Source organism: Palaemon carinicauda, chromosome 7 (genome assembly GCF_036898095.1).
Source record: "Palaemon carinicauda isolate YSFRI2023 chromosome 7, ASM3689809v2, whole genome shotgun sequence".
Lineage (NCBI taxonomy): Eukaryota > Metazoa > Arthropoda > Malacostraca > Decapoda > Palaemonidae > Palaemon > Palaemon carinicauda.
In genome coordinates, this window is record NC_090731.1 from 1,992,260 (window position 1) to 2,014,632 (window position 22,373).

The following is a 22,373-nucleotide window of genomic DNA, read 5'->3' on the forward strand; positions in this document are numbered from 1 at the left end:
CCTTGAAGCTGGTTCTTTTCTCAGCCGGACACAGCAGTCCGGATATGATGCCTTGCTGGGCCAGAATTCTACCTCCTCTAGGGGAACTGAACCCAGCTTATCCAAAATGACGATCTTACCAGTCGTCATTGGCATGTGCTCAGCATACCTCCATGGGTTAGCATCTGAGCATATGGGAAGGTCTTTCACATTGAGCCTTTTCTGGGGCCCATGTGATTCTGCTAGGGACTGCATACGCAGTTCCATTGCAGCCGCCTTCTCCTGATTCTCCTTCTGCATTTGTTGGATCATTCCAACAATCGAAGAGAGGGCCTGTCCCAGTTCTACTGGGAGACCAGCCGATGTTGAGGGGATGGGCTCCGGCATCTGAACCGGAGTAGCCGACACCTCGTCGACCCCATCCTCTACGACATCCGGGGTTTGAACTTGATCCTGACCTTCTGCCAGGAGGTCTTCTTCCAAACCTTCGTCCAGGTCAGACATCCTGTCACACAACTGGATGTCTTGCATCGCATCTGCGACTTCCTCGTCCACCTGGACTTGATCTTGAGGGATCTCCTCTTGAGGCTGGGGAATCACTGCTTCAGCTGATGCCTGGGGAAAAAGATACGCCCTCATCTTCTCACTTGGAAGATAAGGGCCAGAGGTGTTCTTCTTGAAGCCCCTTACTCAAGTACGAAGCTTTTCCCTAGCTATATCCCTTGATTCCGCCGTTCTAGGGGAATCAAAAGCCTCAGTAATCAGGTTAGTGCATACAGTACATACCTGAGGGTCCCAATACTGGAGATCATCCTTGGAGACAGCGCATGCTGCGTGTCTCCTACAACACTCATGTCCGCAGAGGTTCTTGCTGCGGACATTGCAGAAAACATTTCCGCACTTCGGAGGGTCCTCCTGTAAAGAGAAAAAATTTCCATGAGTATCAAGTGAACTATGTATCACTGGATATGCATAGTATAGCATAACAATTCATAAAGGAAAGACACACACTTGTGTTTCCCTCACAACCCATTGTTGCAGCCTTCCAGATAATAAAATCAAAATGGTTTATCTTTACTAGAGTAACCAATGCAAGGTTTCCAGAGGAAACAGGTGGAGCTCACACCTAGGCAATGATTTTAAAATCCTGGATAATAGACGGGGAAGAACTCTGCTTCCTGTCTGAGGGCAACAGCAAAGGGCTGTGCAAGAAAACACAATAGTGTTAGAAGATACAGTGCTGTACCTAAACTTTTACTATAGTTTTCTTCTTACTGTATATGCTATACAGAAGAATACTAGTACAGTATAGGAGGATGTGTGCCGGCCTGCCTTTGCCGGCCGGCACACACCACAATTAGCTTTAAAGTATACTACTTAACAGCTATAGGGCGGCAGCCCTCTGGTTCAAATGCCTGTGCCGGCGGCAGCAGCTGCCGGCCAGCAACAGCCAGTGTTGGCCGGCAATGACTGCCGGCCAGCAACTACACAAGGTAGTACCCAGCTGCCGGCCACACTCTTGGTGACCGGCAGACAAGGACTGACATAAGCCGGCCGGCAAAGGTACAAGACCGATGCCAGCCGGCAGCAAAAGAACCAGAAGACTACACCTGCCCGGCTGCCGGCCTCATAGGTCGTCAGCCGGCCTCATAGGCCGGCAGCCGGGACAGGTACAGCACTAGAAGAAAATAGAATGGATGCCGGGATAAGAGTGTACACAACCCCCCGAGCCCGGCAACCGAAAGAGTGCATATAAGGAGGGGGAGAAACTTAATTCAGGCTTCCTTGACCAATGCCGTCCGGCTCTGCCGGCAGGCATGGATGAGGGACCAAGAGAGGTCCGGGCAGCACTCGAAAACATAAGACCCTTGCCGGCCAGCATCTCTGCCGGCCTGCAATGGGCTTAGTCAATTCCACATCCCAACCTATACTAGGTCCAGAAGTAGAATGACGTACAGTACAGTAATACCCCTGCCGGCCAGCTCTGCCGGACGGCAAGGTACAGTACAGTAATGGCTAGGCCATTACGGAGATAGAGGGGGAAGGGACAAGAGGGTCCTGCTAACCTTGCTTTAGTGACAGATCACCCGCAGCCAAGAACTTTGTCTTAGCCTAAGGGAGATCTAAGGGAAAGGGCCAGCAATACTTGCCAGCTTCCAGAGCACCAAAGCAAGGAAGGCGTTGCTACTCCCAAGGGAAGATTTTATCCTCCCCGAGAACAGCAACAGGACTTAGTCTGGTCGATCACAAAAGAAGGAATCATAACTTACAGAAACCTTCGATAGTGACCTAAGGGAGCTAAGCTCCCTTTGTAAGTGTTAGGTCAGCGAGGGGGACTCTGCCCCAAGCCAGACAACACGGACTCAGACTAAAAACTCTGTTGTTCTGTCCCTCTTTGAACCAGACTTTGCTGGAACAGGAAGGTACAGTAACACCCTAGTATAGTTTTATCGAAAATAAATTCGGAAAAAACCACTTAGGGATAAGCCCAAGGCTTAAACAGAGGGAAATGGATTGCATACCTTCTCCGAAGAAAAGAAAGCAACCGGGGAGAATGATAAAGTATACTAAGGCTCCATAAGCAATTAGCCTAGGCACCAAGAGAATCGATTACCTAATTCACTGAAACTCTCACGTATACAATCTTGGAAATATTCCACACAGTCTAAAATGTATAAAATATAGCCTAAAGCTTCAATAAAATTTTAATTACACTCGGAAAAACCAAAATCATGCATTAAGTACTAGGACCAAACGACTAGGCTACATGGCCTAGCGTAGGCCAGAATGGCGAATACTTCGCCAAATAATACTAAGCACGAAAGGAAATCCTATGTAAAGCTAAATAGCTAAAATTTATTAAGCAAAACAACCAGGAATGTCACTCTGACTAACTAATTTATACCTAGCGAGTGACAGTGTCCAGGACACCTCTGGTAGGCTACGGCTCTTGTATCAAAAATTAATCCTATTAATCACTCAAAATTTTACCAAGAGCCTACATTTATACATAACAGACACTATACTCAACTTATCCGAGGCCAACGAAGACGAAGAAGCCATGAAAAGCTGAATAAATCCAAGATTTGCGAGAAAAACAGGAAAAAACACCGAGTTGTTAAGCTACGCAAAAAGGAATACAGATGGCGCCAGGATTGGCGCCAGGCACGCATACGAATCGGGGGATAGGGAAGCCTTGGGAGCGGCTCCCCTTTTTCTTTCCCGAATTCGTATCTCGTCAATCTCCCTCCTACGAGACGAAATCTCTGTTCAGGTCGTAGATTGCCATGTGACGTGTCTAGAATACGTCCTCTGATATGTCGCGATATCCCTTTCACGAGGGATACTCGCTCCAGGAGTTAGAATTCTGGTACCTTAAGGTAAATTCTCTGGGAATATCGCCGTAGTTGTAATATACCCTAGGAAGCTACCCTATAGGAACTTCCATCAGGACGACATGGCTTGAGCCCAAAAATATATATATATATATAAATATATACATATACATATTCATATATATATATATATATATATATATATATATATATATACATATTGATTTACGAAAATTGGCAAAGTCATTGGGATAGTTTAGTTAGAAATAATTTGAGAGATATATCGAATTCTATATATCTCGTTGGAAGTATAATATAATGAACCGCTTTGGTCACACTCGGAAGTCACATGAATTTCTGCTATCTGGCCTATAACAGCCATATTGCGACTACTTTTTGGTACCCTTGCCAGGGAAGCTTTTGTTGACGGAATGCCCTACTTATGATACAAAAAGAAATAGACATCTGTTAGGGATCTAGGTGAGCATGGATGGTTCATCCTTGCAAAGATTCCTAGGCAGGATGCATCGCACTATGCTATCGGTATTTCCAGTTCAATTTCATAAGCAAGTCTTCTGAATTCCCTCTAACTTTTTGATATCTTTGCTTTTATGGTTATAATAGAATATGCTTTCATTCTGTATTTCAAATAACAACATCAATGACCTTAATGTCAAGAGGCTAAGAAACTTCTAATCAATCAATCAATCAAAAGTATAAACTTCCAGCAAATGATTTTATAATGAACAAGTTTTTTTTATAGTTTGTATATGAAATTTCTGTTATTCTGTTATTGATCTTTACACGATATTTCATTTTAATTGTTCATTACTTTTCATATCATTTATATTTTTCTTAGAAAGGGTATTTATTCCATTTGAAACCCTTGGGCTTATGGCAAATAACTTTTTCGACTAGGGTTGTAGCTTAGAAAGTAATACTCTGATAATAATAATGATATACATATTGTATGTGCATATATATATATATATATATATAAATATAAATATAAATATGTATATATATATATATATTTGTATTTTTATACATATATATATATATATATATATATGCATATATATACATATATATATATACATACATATATATATATATATATATATATGTATATGTATATATTTACATATATATATATATATATATATGTATGTATGTATATGTATATATTTACATATATATATATATATATATATACATATATTTATATTTATATATATATATATATATATATATACATATATGTATATATATATTTGTATATATTTATATATATATATATATGTATATATATGTATATATATACATATAAATATATATACATGCATTATATAAGAAATGTTTACATATAAGCACACAAACGCACAAACAAACACACAAACCAACACATACATGCACTCTCTCAACAAACCAAAATGGTGTGGATGGCCCAGATTAGTACAACACAAACCCATCTACCAATCAGATAATATATAAATATGTATCTATATATATATATATATATATATATATAATGTATATATATCATATATATATATATATATATATATATGTACATATATATAATATATATATAGTATATATATGTATTTATAAATATATATATATATATATATATGTATGTATATATATACATATATATATATATATATACATATATATATATATATATATATACATATATATATATGTATATATATATACATATATATATATATATATATGTATATATATACACACACACACACTCATATATATATATATATATATGTATATATATATATATATATATGTATATATATATATATATATATACATATATATATATGTATAGATATACATATATATATATATATATATACATATATATATGTATATATATATATATATATATATATTCAGTCCATAAGATATAAGATGATGAAATATCTAAAGTGAAAGAAAGACTTCTCATTTTCAATACAGATTGAAAATGAAGAGAAAAAAATAGTCTTTCAAAGCATTCAAATAGATCCAAACATATGTAAACATATCCTTGAGATATCTTATACATAGACCATCCTTCAAGTTTCACTCATAAAATATATGTGGAAGACCTACCTTTCTATCTCTCCTTGAAGAAGGCAGCATCGGAATTTGAAGGAAGCAAATGATCGCCAGAGGGATTTGTGTCTTCTTGTCCTATAAAATTTATATTTTTGTAATCTGACTCAAGCACTAATGATTTTCTCTCACTTTTTCAAATGTTATATTTTTAACACATTTTTCACATTCTAAGTAAGATCTTAGTTATCAGTCCATGTTACACCAAACGAACACCAAAACCACCGTTATGTATCGATGTGAAGCACTTTATACTACTGAAATGATTCCCTTTATAAATATAAGCCAAGAGTCAAGTTCTGTGACGTCACCACAGGATATCAAAGATAAGACTCCAGCTGCATCCTGCCCAGCGCGCCTCCCAAACTCCACAACAACAACAAACTTCGTCAAGTGTTGTTATCTGATGACAACACTATAATACTAATTAAAGATGTTCACAATTAGGAAAGGTTGTCAAATGCAGGACAAAGGTCTCAGACATGTTAGTACACTTTCGTCTGTTTATGTTCTTTTTATACCAATATAACCTGCATATATTTATTCATGGATTTTTATTTGTTTTTATCATCATCATCCATGATTAGTCGAATGCAGGACAAAGGCCTCAGACATGTTAGTCCATTTTCTTCTGTTTATGGTCTTTTGATGCCAGTTCATATATTCAAATTTTTTTCTAGTATTATTATTCGTTTTCCTCATCATCAAGCATGATCAGTCGAATGCAGGACAAAGGCCTCAGACATGTTAGTCCACTTCCGTATGTCTATGGTCTTTTTACTCCAGATCCTATCTGCATATTTTTATTCATTGATTGTTATTCGTTTTCCTCAATATCATCCATGATTAGTCAAATGCAGGACAAAGGCCTCAGACATGTCAGTCCACTTCCGTCTGTTTATGGTCTTTTGATGCCAGTTCATATCCGCTGATTTACATTCATGGATTATTATTTGTTTTCTTCACCATCATCCATGATTAGTCAAATGCAGGACAAAGGCCTCAGACATGTTAGTCCACTTCCTTCAGTTTATGGTCTTTTGATGCCAGTTCATATTTGTAAGTTTTTATTCAGGGATTATTATTCATTTTCCTCATCATCATCCATTATTAGTCGAATGCAGGACATAGGCCTCAGACATGTTAGTCCATTTCGTTCTGTTTATGGTCTTTTGATGCCAGTTCATATCTGCAGATTTTTATTCATGGATTATTATTCGTTTTCCTCCTCATCATCCATGATTAGTCAAATGCAGGACAAAGGCCTCAGACATGTTAGTCCACTGCCTTCTGTTTTTGGTCTTTTTATGCCAGTTCATTTCTGCATATTCTCATTCATGGATTATTATTCGTTATCCTCACTATCCTCCATGATTAGTCGAATGCAGGATAAAGGCCTCATACATGTTAGTTCACTTCCGTCATTTTATGGTCTTTTGATGCCAGTTCATATCTGTATATTGTAATTCATGGATTATTATTCTTTTTCTTCATCATCATTCATGATTAGCCGAATGCATGACAAGGGCCTCAGACATGCCACTCCACTTCCTTCTGTTTATGGTCTTTTTATGCCAGTTCATATCTGCAAATTTCTATTCAGGGATTATTACTCGTTTTCATCATCATAGTCCATGATTAGTCGAATGCAGGACATAGGCCTCAGACATGTTACTCCACTTCCTTCTTTTTATGGTGTTTTGAGGCCAGTTCATATCTGCAAAATCTTATTCAGGGATTATAATTTGTTTTCCTCATTATCATCCATGATCAGTCGAATGCAGGACAAAGGCCTCAGACATGTTAGTCCACTTCCGTATATTTATTGTCTTTTTATGACAGTTCCTATCTGCAAGTTTTTATTCATGAATTATTATTAATTTTCCTCATCATCATCCATGATTAGTCGAATGAAGGACAAAGGCCTCAGACATGTTTGTACACTTCCGTCTGTTTATGGTCTTTTTGATGCCAGTTCATATCTGCAAGTTTTTATTCATGGATTGTTTTTTGTTTTCCTCACCATCATCCATGATTAGTGGAATGCAGGACTAAGGCCTCAGATATGTTAGTCAACTTCCGTCTGTTTATGGTCTTTTTGATGCCAGTTCATATCTGCAAGTTTTTATTCATGGATTATTATTCATTTTCCTCATCATCATCCATGATTAGTCGAATGAAGGACAAAGGCCTCAGACATGTTTGTACACTTCCTTCTGTTTATGTTCATTTTATGCCAGTTCTTATCTGCATATTTTTATTCATGGATTATTATTTGTTTTCCTCATCATCATCCATGATTAGTCAAATGCAAGACATAGGCCTCAGAAATGTTAGTCTATTTCCTTATGTTTATGGTCTTTTGATGCCAGTTCCTATGTGCATATTTTTATTCATGGATTATTACTCATTGTCCTCACCATCATCCCTTATTAGTCAAATGCCGGACAAAGGCCTCAGACATGTTAGTCCACTTCCTTCTGTTTTTGTTCTTTTTATACCAGTTCATATCTGCATATTTTTATTTATGGATTATTTTTTTGTTTTCTTCACCATCATCCATGATTAGTCGAATGCAGGACAAAGGCCTCAGACAGGTTAGTCCACTTCCTTCTGTTTATGTTCTTTTTATGCCAGTTCATATCTGCAAGTTTTTATTCAGAGATTATTACTCGCTTTTATCATCAAAGTCTATGATTAGTCGAATGCAGGACATAGGCCCCAGACATATTAGTCTATTTCCTTCTGTTTATGGTCTTTTGATACCAGTTCATATCTGCAAGTTTTTATTTAGGGATTATTATTTCTTTTTATAATTCCAGTCTACTGGAAGCGTTTTGAACATTATAGATGCATTCTGAACAAAGATGTTTCTGTAATTTCAGTCTTTTTTAAACGTTTTTAAAGTCATAGATGCATTTTGGAATAGGATGTATCTGTAGGTTTAGGCTTCTGGAAGTGTTAAGAACATTAAATATTCTTTCCGAGCAATTATTGTTTTCTGTAATTTCAGTTTTCTTGAAGCGTTTGGAACATTATAAATGCATTCTGAACAATGACCTTTCTGTATTTTTTGTCTTCTGAAAACCTTTTGAACGTGTAGGTGCAATCTGAACAATGATGTGTTCGTAGTTTCAGTATTTTGTTAATATTTTGAACATTACATTTGCATTCTGTCGACTGATATTTCTGTATTTTCAGTCTTCTGGAAGCGTTTTGAATATTATAGATGTATCCTGAGAATATATATTTCCGTAACTTTAGTACTTTGGAAGCGTTTTGAAAATAATACACGCTTTCTGAAGGAAGATGCTTTTATAATTTATGTCTTATCAAAGAGTTTTTAACAATATAGATGCTTTCTGAGCAATGGTGTTTTTGTAATTTCAAGTTTCTGGAAGCATTTTGAACAATATAAATTCATTCTGAACAATGATGTTTCTTTAATTTTAGTCATCTGAAAGTGTTTTAAACATTAAAGATGTATTCTGAGCAATGATTTTTCTGTAGTATCAGTGTTCTGGAAGCCTTTTGAACATTATAAATGCATTCTGAAAATTTTTTCTGTAATTCCAGTCTTTGGGAAGTGTTTTGGACATTAGTGATGCATTCTGACAAATGATGTTTTAGTATTTTCAGTCTCAGAATGCTGCAAAATATATCACAAACCAGTCTTACTTTCTACAAATCGTGTATTGCACCATTTTATATTTACAGTATACTGATTGAACTGCCACAATATAAAAGTATATGGGAATCCAATTTGTTATGGAGCCTTATGATTGAGGGGAATTCCTCCAGCCAAAAAAAAAAACAAAAAAAAAAAACAAGAAAACATGCAGTCTCCAAGCATTCTGAGCAAAGATGTTTCAGTCTTTTGGAAGCGTTTTAGAAATAATAGATGCATTCTGAACAATGATGTTTCTGTATCTTCATCCTTCCGGAAGCGTTTTGACCATGGTAGATGCATTTTGAACAATGATTTTCACGTAATTTTAATCTTTTCGAAGCCTTTTAAACATTATAGATGCATTCTGGACAACAATTTTTCCGTAATTCTAGTTTTCTGAAAGCGTTTTGAATATTACAGGAACATTCTGAGCACTAATGTTTTTGTAATTTTAGTTTTCTTGAAGTGTTTTGAACACACTAGATATTTTCTAAGCAATTAGGTTTTTGTAATTTTAGTATTTTGAAAATGTTTTGAGCATTATAGATGCGTCCTGAACAATGTTGTTTCTGTAATTTCAGTCTTCTTGAAGCATTTTGAACATTATAGAAGCATTGTGAATAATAAGGTTTCTGTAAGTTCAGTCTTCTGGAAGCGCTTTGAATATTACAGATACATTCTGAGCACTGATGTTTTTTTAATTCTATTCATCTTGAAGTGTTTTGATCACAAAGATATTTTCTGAGCAATTATGTTTTTGTAATTTCAGTATCCCGGAAACGTTTTGAACATTATAGATACCTTCTGAACAATGTTTTTTTTCTGTAATTTCAGTATTCTGGAAACGTTTTGATTATTATAGATGCCTTTCTAACAATGTTGTTTCTGTAATTGCAGTCTTCTGGAAGCGTTTTGAATATTACAGATGCATTCTGGACTATTATGTTTCTGTAATTTTAGTCGTCTAGAAGGCTTTTGGACATTAAAGATATATTCTGAGCACTGATGTTTTTTTTAAATTCTAGTCTTCTTGAAGTGTTTTGAGCACAATAGATATTTTCTGAGCAATTATATTTTTGTAATTTCAGTATTCTGGAAACGTTTTGAGCATTAGAGATGCCATCCGAACAATGTTTTTTCGGTAATTTCAGTCTTCTAGAAGCGTTTTGAACATTATAGATGCATTTTGAATAATGATGTTTAATGTAATTTCATTCTTCTTGAAGAGTTTTGAACTTTATAGATGTATTCTGAATAATGATGTTTGTGTAATTTCAGTATTCTGAAAGCGTTTTCGGTATTATAGAAGCCTTCCGAACAATGATATTTCTGTAATTTCCGTCGTCTGTAAGCGTTTTGAACATTATACATGCATTTTGAATATAAGTCTTCTGGAAGCTTTTTTAATGTTAGATATGCTCTCTAAACAATGGTGTTTCTGTAATTTCAGTCTTCTGGCAGCGTTTTGAACAATATATTGGAATTCAGGACAATGCGGTTTCTGAAATTTTAGTATTCTGGAAAGGTTTTGAACATTATAGATGCCTTCTGGGTAATAATATTTTTGTAATTTCAGTCTTCTGGAAGCATTTTCAACATTATAGATAGTTCTAAACTATGATGTTTTTGTATTTTAGTCTTCTGGAAGCGTTTTCAACATTATGGATGCATTCTGGACAATGATATTTCTTTAAGTTTGTCTTGTGGAAGCGTTTTGAACAACACAGATATATTCTGAACAATAATGTTTCCTTGATTTAGTCTTCTAGGAGCGTTTTGAACTATCTAGATGCATTCTGAACAAGATTTTTTCTCTAATTTAAGTCTTCTGGAGGCGTCTTGAACAATATGGATGCATTCTGAACCATGATTTTTCTCTAATTTCCATCTTCTGTAAGTGCTTCGAACAATATACAGTAGATGTATTCTGAACTATAATGTCTTTGTAATTTCAGTCTTCTGGAAGCGTTTTGAATATTATCGAAGCAATGTGAACAAGAATGTTTCTGTGTTTTCAGTCTTCTGGAATCCTTTTAAACATCATAGCTGATTTCTGAACAATGTTTTTTTCTGTAATTTCATGTTTATTGAAGCTTTTTTGAACATTATATGTGCATTATGAACAATGCTATTTCTGTAATCTCAATAGAGTTTTTGCATTCATTTTATTCAACTGGAAGCGATTTAAATGTCCCTGATACTGTCTCAATAGAGTTTTTGAATTCATTTTATTCATCTGGGAGCGATTTAAATGTCCCAGATGCTGTCTCAATAGAGTTTTTGTATTCATTGTATTCATCTGAAAGCGATTTAAATGTCCCAGATGCTGTCTCAATAGAGTTTTTGTATTCATTGTATTCATCTAGAAGCGATTTCAATGTCCCAGATGCTGTCTCAACAGAGTTTTTTATTCATTTTATTCATCTGGAAGCGATTTAAATGTCCCAGATGCTGTCTCAACAGAGTTTTTACATTCATTTTATTCATCTGGAAGCGATTTAAATGTCCCAGATGCTGTCTCGAAAGAGTTTTTGCATTCATTTTATTCATCTGAAAGCGATTTCTGAACAATGTTTTTTTCTGTAATTTCATGTTTATTGAAGCTTTTTGAACATTATATGTGCATTATGAACAATGCTATTTCTGTAATCTCAATAGAGTTTTTGCATTCATTTTATTCAACTGGAAGCGATTTAAATGTCCCTGATACGGTCTCAATAGAGTTTTTGAATTCATTTTATTCATCTGGGAGCGATTTAAATGTCCCAGATGCTGTCTCAATAGAGTTTTTGTATTCATTGTGTTCATCTGAAAGCGATTTAAATGTCCCAGATGCTGTCTCAATAGAATTTTTGTATTCATTGTATTTATCTAGAAGCAATTTAAATGTCCCAGATGCTGTCTCAACAGAGTTTTTTATTCATTTTATTCATCTGGAAGCGATTTAAATGTCCCAAATGCTGTCTCAACAGAGTTTTTACATTCATTTTATTCATCTGGAAGCGATTTAAATGTCCCAGATGCTGTCTCGAAAGAGTTTTTGCATTCATTTTATTCATCTGAAAGCGATTTAAATGTCCCAGATGCTGTCTCAACAGAGTTTTTGCATTCATTTTATTCATCTGGAAGCGATTTAAATGTCCCAGATGCTGTCTCAACAGAGTTTTTGCATCATTTTATTCATCTGGAAGCCATTTAAATGTCCCAGATGCTGTCTCAACAGAGTTTTTGCATCATTTTATTCATCTGGAAGCGATTTAAATGTCCAAGATGCTGTCTCAACAGAGTTTCTGCATTCATTTTATTCATCTGGAAGCGATTTAAATGTCCCAGATGCTGTCTCAACAGAGTTTTTGCATTCATTTTATTCATCTGGAAGCGATTTAAATGTCCCTGATGCTGTATCAACAGAGTTTTTGCATCATTTTATTCATCTGGAAGCCATTTAAATGTCCCAGATGCTGTCTCAACAGAGTATTTGCATCATTTTATTCATCTGGAACGGATTTAAATGTCCCAGATGCTGTCTCAACAGAGTTTCTGCATTCATTTTATTCATCTGGAAGCGATTTAAATGTCCCAAATGCTGTCTCAACAGAGTTTTTGCATTCATTTTATTCATCTGGAAGCGATTTAAATGTCCTAGATGCTGTCTCAATAGAGTTTTTGCGTTCATTTTATTCATCTGGAAGGGATTTAAATGTCCCAGATGCTGCCTCAATAGAGTTTTTGCATTCATTGTATGAATCTGGAAGGGATTTAAATGTCCCAGATGCTGTCTCAACAGAGTTTTTGCATTCATTTTATTCATCTCGAAGCGATTCAAATGTCCCACATACTGTCTCAATAGAGTTTTTGCATCTATTTTATTCATCTGGAGGCGATATAAATGTCCCAGATGCTGTCTCAATAAAGTTTTTGCCTTCATTTTATTCATCTGGAAGTTATTTAAATGTCCCAGATGATGTCTCAATAGAGTTTTTGCATTCATTTTATTCAACTGGAAGCGATTTAAATGTCCCAGATGTTGTCTCAATAGAGTTTTTGCATTCATTTTTTTCATCTGGAAGCGATTTTAACGTTTAAGATGCAGTCTCAATAGAGTTTTTGCATTAATTTTTTTCATCTGGAAGTGATTTAAATGTCTCTGATGCTGTCTCAACAGAGTTTTTGTATTCATTTTATTCAACTGGAAGCGATTTTGACGTTTCAGATGCCGTCTCAATAGAGTTTTTGCATCTATTTTATTCATTTGGAAGCGATTTAAATGTCCCAAATGCTGTCTTAATAGAGTTTTTGCATTCATTTTATTCATCTGGAAGCGATTTTAACTTTTAATATGCTGTCTCAATAGAGTTTTTGCATTCATTTTATTCATCTGGAAGCGATTTAAATGTCCCATATGCTGTCTCAATAGAGTTTTTGCATTCATTTTATTCATCTGGAAGGGATTTAAATGTCCCAGATGCTGTCTGAACAGAGTTTTTGCATTCATTTTTTTTTCATCTGAAAGGGATTTAAATGTCCCAGATGCTGTCTCAATAGAGTTTTTGCATTCATTTTATTCATCTGGAAGCGATTTAAATGTCACAGATGCTGTCTCAACAGAGTTTTTGCATTCATTTTATTCATCTGGAAGAGATTTAAATGTCCCAGATGCAGTCTCAACAGAGTTTTTGCATTAATTTTATTCATCTGGAAGGGATTTAAATGTCCCAGATGCTGTGTCAATAGAATTTTTGCATCCATTTTATTCATCTGGAAGCGATTTAAATGTCCCAGATGCTGTCTCAACAGAGTTTTTGCATTAATTTTATCCATTTGGAAGGGATTTAAATGTCCCAGATGCTGTCTCAACAGAGTTTTTGCATTCATTTTATTTATCTGGAAGGGATTTAAATGTCCCAGATGTAGTATCAACAGAGTTTTTGCATTCATTTTATTCATCTGGAACGGATTTAAATGTCCCGGATGCTGTCTCAAAAGAGTTTTTGCATTCATTTTATTCATGTGGAAGCGATTTAAATGTCCCAGATGCTGTCTCAATAAGGTTTTTCATTCATTTTATTCATCTCGAAGGGATTTAAATGTCCCAGATGCTGTCTCAACAGAGTTTTTGCATTCATTTTATTCATCTGGAAGGGATTTAAATGTCCCATATGCTGTCTCAATAGAGTTTTTCCATTCATTTTATTTATCTGGAAGGGATTTAAATGTCCCAAAGGCTGTCTCAACAGAGTTTTTGCATTCATTTTATTCATATGGAAGGGATTTAAATGTCCCAGATGCTGTCTCAACAGAGTTTTTGCATTCATTTTATTCATCTAGAAGGGATTTAAATGTCCCAGATGCTGTCTAAACAGTGTTTTTGCATTCATTTTATTCATCTGGAAGGGATTTAAATGTCCCAGATTCTGTCTCAACAGAGTTTTTGCATTCATTTTATTCATCTGGAAGGGATTTAAATGTCCCAGATGCAGTCTCAATAGAGTTTTTGCATTCATTTTTCTCATCTGGAAGGGATTTAAATGTCCCAGATGCTGTCTCAACAGAGTTTTTGCATTCATTTTATTCATCTGAAAGGGATTTAAATGTCCCAGATGCTGTCTCAACAGAGTTTTTCCATTCATCTTATTCATATGGAAGCGATATAAATGTCCCAGATGCTGTCTCAACAGAGTTTTTGCATTCATTTTATTCATCTGGAAGCGATTTAAATGTCCCAGATACTGTCTCAACATAGTTTTTGCATCATTTTATTCATCTGGAAGCGATTTAAATGTCCCAGATGCTGTCTCAACAGAGTTTCTGCATTCATTTTATTCATCTGGAAGCGATTTAAATGTCCCAAATGCTGTCTCAACAGAGTTTTTGCATTCATTTTATTCATCTGGAAGCGATTTAAATGTCCTAGATGCTGTCTCAATAGAGCTTTTGCATTCATTTTATTCATCTGGAAGGGATTTAAATGTCCCAGATGCTGCCTCAATAGAGTTTTTGCATTCATTGTATGAATCTGGAAGGGATTTAAATGTCCCAGATGCTGTCTCAACAGAGTTTTTGCATTCATTTTGTTCATCTGGAAGCGATTCAAATGTCCCAGATGCCGTCTCAATAGAGTTTTTGCATCCATTTTATTCATCTGGAAGCGATATAAATGTCCCAGATGCTGTCTCAATAAAGTTTTTGCCTTCATTTTATTCATCTGGAAGTGATTTAAATGTCCCAGATGCTGTCTCAATAGAGTTTTTGCATTCATTTTATTCAACTGGAAGTGATTTAAATGTCCCAGATGTTGTCTCAATAGAGTTTTTGCATTCATTTTTTTCATCTGGAAGCGATTTTAACGTTTAAGATGCAGTCTCAATAGAGTTTTTGCATTCATTTTTTTCAACTGGAAGTGATTTAAATGTCTCTGATGCTGTCTCAACAGAGTTTTTGTATTCATTTTATTCAACTGGAAGCGATTTTGACGTTTCAGATGCCGTCTCAATAGAGTTTTTGCATCTATTTTATTCATTTGGAAGCGATTTAAATGTCCCAGATGCTGTCTTAATAGAGTTTTTGCATTCATTTTATTCATCTGGAAGCGATTTTAACGTTTAATATGCTGTCTCAATAGAGTTTTTGCATTCATTTTATTCATCTGGAAACGATTTAAATGTCCCATATGCTGTCTCAATAGAGTTTTTGCATTCATTTTATTCATCTGGAAGGGATTTAAATGTCCCAGATGCTGTCTGAACAGAGTTTTTGCATTCATTTTTTTCATCTGAAAGGGATTTAAATGTCCCAGATGCTGTCTCAATAGAGTTTTTGCATTCATTTTATTCATCTGGAAGCGATTTAAATGTCCCAGATGCTGTCTCAACAGAGTTTTTGCATTCATTTTATTCATCTGGAAGGGATTTAAATGTCCCAGATGCAGTCTCAACAGAGTTTTTGCATTAATTTTATTCATCTGGAAGCAATTTAAATGTCCCGGAGCTGTCTCAACAGAGTTTTTGCATTAATTTTATCCATTTGGAAGGGATTTAAATGTCCCAGATGCTGTCTCAATAAGGTTTTTGCATCTATTTTATTCATAAGGAAGCTATTTAAATGTCCCATATTCTGTCTCAATAGAGTATTTGCTTCCATTTTATTCATCTAGAAGGGATTTAAATGTCCCAGATGCTGTCTCAACAGAGTTTTTGCATTCATTTTATTCATCTGGAAGCGATTTAAATGTCCTTGATGCTTTCTCAACAGAGTTTTTGCATTCACTTTATTCATCTGGAAGCGATTTAAATGTCCCATATGCTGTCTCAACAGATTTTTTGCATTCATTTTATTCATCTGGAAGCGATTTGAATGTCCCAGATGCTGTCTCAACAGAGATTTTGCATTCATTTTATTCATCTAAAAGCAATTTAAATGTCCCAGATGCTGTCTCAACAGAGTTTTTGCATTCATTTTATTTATCTGGAAGGGATTTAAATGTCCCAGATGCAGTCTCAACAGAGTTTTTGCATTCAATTTATTCATCTGGAACGGATTTAAATGTCCCAGATGCTGTCTCAAAAGAGTTTTTGCATTCATTTTATTCATCTGGAAGGGATTTAAATGTCCCAGATGCTGTCTCAATAAGGTTTTTCATTCATTTTATTCATCTCGAAGGGATTTAAATATCCCAGATGCTCTCTCAACAGAGTTTTTGCATTCATTTTATTCATCTGGAAGCGATTTTAACGTTTAATATGCTGTCTCAATAGAGTTTTTGTATTCAATTTAATCATGTGGAAGCGATTTAAATGTCCCAGCTGCTGTCTGTATAGAGTTTTTGCATTCATTTTATTCATCTGGAAGGGATTTAAATGTCCCATATGCTGTCTCAATAGAGTTTTTCCATTCATTTTATTTATCTGGAAGGGATTTAAATGTCCCAAATGCTGTCTCAACAGAGTTTTTGCATTCATTTTATTCATCTGGAAGGGATTTAAATGTCCCAGATGCTGTCTCAACAGAGTTTTTGCATTCATTTTATTCATCTGGAAGGGATTTAAATGTCCCAGATGCTGTCTAAACAGTGTTTTTGCATTCATTTTATTCATCTGGAAGGGATTTAAATGTCCCAGATTCTGTCTCAACAGAGTTTTTGCATTCTGAATCTGGAAGGGATTTAAATGTCCCAGATGCTGTCTCAACAGAGTTTTTGCATTCATTTTATTCATCTGGAAGCGATTCAAATGTCCCAGATACTGTCTCAATTGAGTTTTTGCATCAATTTTATTGATCTGGAAGCGATATAAATGTCCCAGATGCTGTCTCAATAAAGTTTTTGCCTTCATTTTATTCATCTGGAAGTGATTTAAATGTCCCAGATGCTGTCTCGATAGAGTTTTTGCATTCATTTTATTCAACTGGAAGCGATTTAAATGTCCCAGATGTTGTCTCAATAGAGTTTTTGCATTCATTTTTTTTCATCTGGAAGCGATTTTAACGTTTAAGATGCAGTCTCAATAGAGTTTTTGCATTCATTTTTTTCAACTGGAAGTGATTTAAATGTCTCCGATGCTGTCTCAACAGAGTTTTTGTATTCATTTTATTCAACTGGAAGCGATTTTGACGTTTCAGATGCCGTCTCAATAGAGTTTTTGCATCTATTTTATTCATTTGGAAGCGATTTAAATGTCCCAGATGCTGTCTTAATAGAGTTTTTGCATTCATTTTATTCATCTGGAAGCGATTTTAACGTTTAATATGCTGTCTCAATAGAGTTTTTGCATTCATTTTATTCATCTGGAAGCGATTTAAATGTCCCATATGCTGTCTCAATAGAGTTTTTGCATTCATTTTATTCATCTGGAAGGGATTTAAATGTCCCAGATGCTGTCTGAACAGAGTTTTTGCATTCATTTTTTTCATCTGAAAGGGATTTAAATGTCCCAGATGCTGTCTCAATAGAGTTTTTGCATTCATTTTATTCATCTGGAAGCGATTTAAATGTCCCAGATGCTGTCTCAACAGAGTTTTTGCATTCATTTTATTCATCTGGAAAGGGATTTGAATGTCCCAGATGCTGTCTCAATAGAGTTTTTGCATCCATTTTATTCATCTGGAAGCGATATAAATGTCCCAGATGCTGTCTCAATAAAGAAAGTTTTTGCCTTCATTTTATTCATCTGGAAGGGATTTGAATGTCCCAGATGCTGTCTCAATAGAGTTTTTGCATCCATTTTATTCATCTGGAAGCGATATAAATGTCCCAGATGCTGTCTCAATAAAGAAAGTTTTTGCCTTCATTTTATTCATCTGGAAGCGATTTAAATGTCCCAGATGCTGTCTCAACAGAGTTTTTGCATTAATTTTATCCATTTGGAAGGGATTTAAATGTCCAAGATGCTGTCTCAATAAGGTTTTTGCATCTATTTTATTCATAAGGAAGCTATTTAAATGTCCCATATTCTGTCTCAATAGAGTTTTTGCTTCCATTTTATTCATCTAGAAGGGATTTAGATGTCCCAGATGCTGTCTCAACCGAGTTTTTGCATTCATTTTATTCATCTGGAAGCGATTTAAATGTCCTTGATGCTTTCTCAACAGAGTTTTTGCATTCACTTTATTCATCTGGAAGCAATTTAAATGTCCCATATGCTGTCTCAACAGATTTTTTGCATTCATTTTATTCATCTGGAAGCGATTTAAATGTCCCAGATGCTGTCTCAACAGAGATTTTGCATTCATTTTATTCATCTGAAAGCAATTTAAATGTCCCAGATGCTGTCTCAACAGAGTTTTTGCATTCATTTTATTTATCTAGAAGCGATTTAAATGTCCCAGATGCTGTCTCAACAGAGTTTTTACATTCATTTTATTCATCTGGAAGCGATTTAAATGTCCCAGATGCTGTTTCGAAAGAGTTTTTGCATTCATTTTATTCATCTGAAAGCGATTTAAATGTCCCAGATGCTGTCTCAACAGAGTTTTTGCATTCATTTTATTCATCTGGAAGCGATTTAAATGTCCCAGATGCTGTCTCAACAGAGTTTTTGCATCATTTTATTCATCTGGAAGCCATTTAAATGTCCCAGATGCTGTCTCAACAGAGTTTTTGCATCATTTTATTCATCTGGAAGCGATTTAAATGTCCAAGATGCTGTCTCAACAGAGTTTCTGCATTCATTTTATTCATCTGGAAGCCATTTAAATGTCCCAGATGCTGTCTCAACAGAGTTTTTGCATTCATTTTATTCATCTGGAAGCGATTTAAATGTCCCAGATGCTGTATCAACAGAGTTTTTGCATCATTTTATTCATCTGGAAGCCATTTAAATGTCCCAGATGCTGTCTCAACAGAGTATTTGCATCATTTTATTCATCTGGAACGGATTTAAATGTCCCAGATGCTGTCTCAACAGAGTTTCTGAATTCATTTTATTCATCTGGAAGCGATTTAAATGTCCCAAATGCTGTCTCAACAGAGTTTTTCATTCATTTTATTCATCTGGAAGCGATTTAAATGTCCTAGATGCTGTCTCAATAGAGTTTTTGCGTTCATTTTATTCATCTGGAAGGGATTTAAATGTCCCAGATGCTGACTCAATAGAGTTTTTGCATTCATTGTATGAATCTGGAAGGGATTTAAATGTCCCAGATGCTGTCTCAACAGAGTTTTTGCATTCATTTTATTCATCTCGAAGCGATTCAAATGTCCCACATGCTGTCTCAATAGAGTTTTTGCATCTATTTTATTCATCTGGAGGCGATATAAATGTCCCAGATGCTGTCTCAATAAAGTTTTTGCCTTCATTTTATTCATCTGGAAGTTATTTAAATGTCCCAGATGCTGTCTCAATAGAGTTTTTGCATTCATTTTATTCAACTGGAAGTGATTTAAATGTCCCAGATGTTGTCTCAATAGAGTTTTTGCATTCATTATTTTCATCTGGAAGCGATTTTAACGTTTAAGATGCAGTCTCAATAGAGTTTTTGCATTCATTTTTTTCATTTGGAAGTGATTTAAATGTCTCTGATGCTGTCTCAACAGAGTTTTTGTATTCATTTTATTCAACTGGAAGCGATTTTGACGTTTCAGATGCCGTCTCAATAGAGTTTTTGCATCTATTTTATTCATTTGGAAGCGATTTAAATGTCCCAAATGCTGTCTTAATAGAGTTTTTGCATTCATTTTATTCATCTGGAAGCGATTTTAACGTTTAATATTCTGTCTCAATAGAGTTTTTGCATTCATTTTATTCATCTGGAAGCGATTTAAATGTCCCAGATGCTGTCTGAACAGAGTTTTTGCATTCATTTTTTTCATCTGAAAGGGATTTAAATGTCCCAGATGCTGTCTCAATAGTTTTTGCATTCATTTTATTCATCTGGAAGGGATTTAAATGTCCCAGATGCTGTCTCAACAGAGTTTTTGCATTCATTTTATTCATCTGGAAGAGATTTAAATGTCCCAGATGCAGTCTCAACAGAGTTTTTGCATTAATTTTATTCATCTGGAAGCTATTTAAATGTCCCAGATGCTGTCTCAACAGAGTTTTTGCATTAATTTTATCCATTTGGAAGGGATTTAAATGTCCCAGATGCTGTCTCATTAAGGTTTTTGCATCTATTTTATTCATAAGGAAGCTATTTAAATGTCCCATATTCTGTCTCAATAGAGTTTTTGCTTCCATTTTATTCATCTAGAAGGGATTTAAATGTCCCAGATGCTGTCTCAACAGAGTTTTTGCATTCATTTTATTCATCTGGAAGCGATTTAAATGTCCTTGATGCTTTCTCAACAGAGTTTTTGCATTCACTTTATTCATCTGGAAGCGATTTAAATGTCCCAGATGCTGTCTCAACAGAGATTTTGCATTCATTTTATTCATCTGAAAGCAATTTAAATGTCCCAGATGCTGTCTCAACAGAGTTTTTGCATTCATTTTATTTATCTGGAAGGGATTTAAATGTCCCAGATGTAGTATCAACAGAGTTTTTGCATTCATTTTATTCATCTGGAACGGATTTAAATGTCCCGGATGCTGTCTCAAAAGAGTTTTTGCATTCATTTTATTCATCTGGAAGGGATTTAAATGTCCCAGATGCTGTCTCAATAAGTTTTTCATTCATTTTATTCATCTCGAAGGGATTTAAATGTCCCAGATGCTGTCTCAACAGAGTTTTTGCATTCATTTTATTCATCTGGAAGGGATTTAAATGTCCCATATGCTGTCTCAATAGAGTTTTTCCATTCATTTTATTTATCTGGAAGGGATTTAAATGTCCCAAATGCTGTCTCAACAGAGTTTTTGCATTCATTTTATTCATATTGAGGGATTTAAATGTCCCAGATGCTGTCTCAACAGAGTTTTTGCATTCATTTTATTCATCTAGAAGGGATTTAAATGTCCCAGATGCTGTCTAAACAGTGTTTTTGCATTCATTTTATTCATCTGGAAGGGATTTAAATGTCCCAGATTCTGTCTCAACTGAGTTTTTGCATTCATTTTATTCATCTGGAAGGGATTTAAATGTCCCAGATGCAGTCTCGATAGAGTTTTTGCATTCATTTTACTCATCTGGAAGGGATTTAAATGTCCCAGATGCTGTCGCAACAGAGTTTTTGCATTCATTTTATTCATCTGAAAGGGATTTAAATGTCCCAGATGCTGTCTCAACAGAGTTTTTTCCATTCATCTTATTCATATGGAAGCGATATAAATGTCCCAGATGCTGTCTCAACAGAGTTTTTGCATTCTTTTTATTCATCTGGAAGCGATTTAAATGTCACAGATACTGTCTCAACATAGTTTTTGCATCATTTTATTCATCTGGAAGCGATTTAAATGTCCCAGATGCTGTCTCAACAGAGTTTCTGCATTCATTTTATTCATCTGGAAGCGATTTAAATGTCCCAAATGCTGTCTCAACAGAGTTTTTGCATTCATTTTATTCATCTGGAAGCGATTTAAATGTCCTAGATGCTGTCTCAATAGAGCTTTTGCATTCATTTTATTCATCTGGAAGGGATTTAAATGTCCCAGATGCTGCCTCAATAGAGTTTTTGCATTCATTGTATGAATCTGGAAGGGATTTAAATGTCCCAGATGCTGTCTCAACAGAGTTTTTGCATTCATTTTGTTCATCTGGAAGCGATTCAAATGTCCCAGATGCTGTCTCAATAGAGTTTTTGCATCCATTTTATTCATCTGGAAGCGATATAAATGTCCCAGATGCTGTCTCAATAGAGCTTTTGCATTCATTTTATTCATCTGGAAGGGATTTAA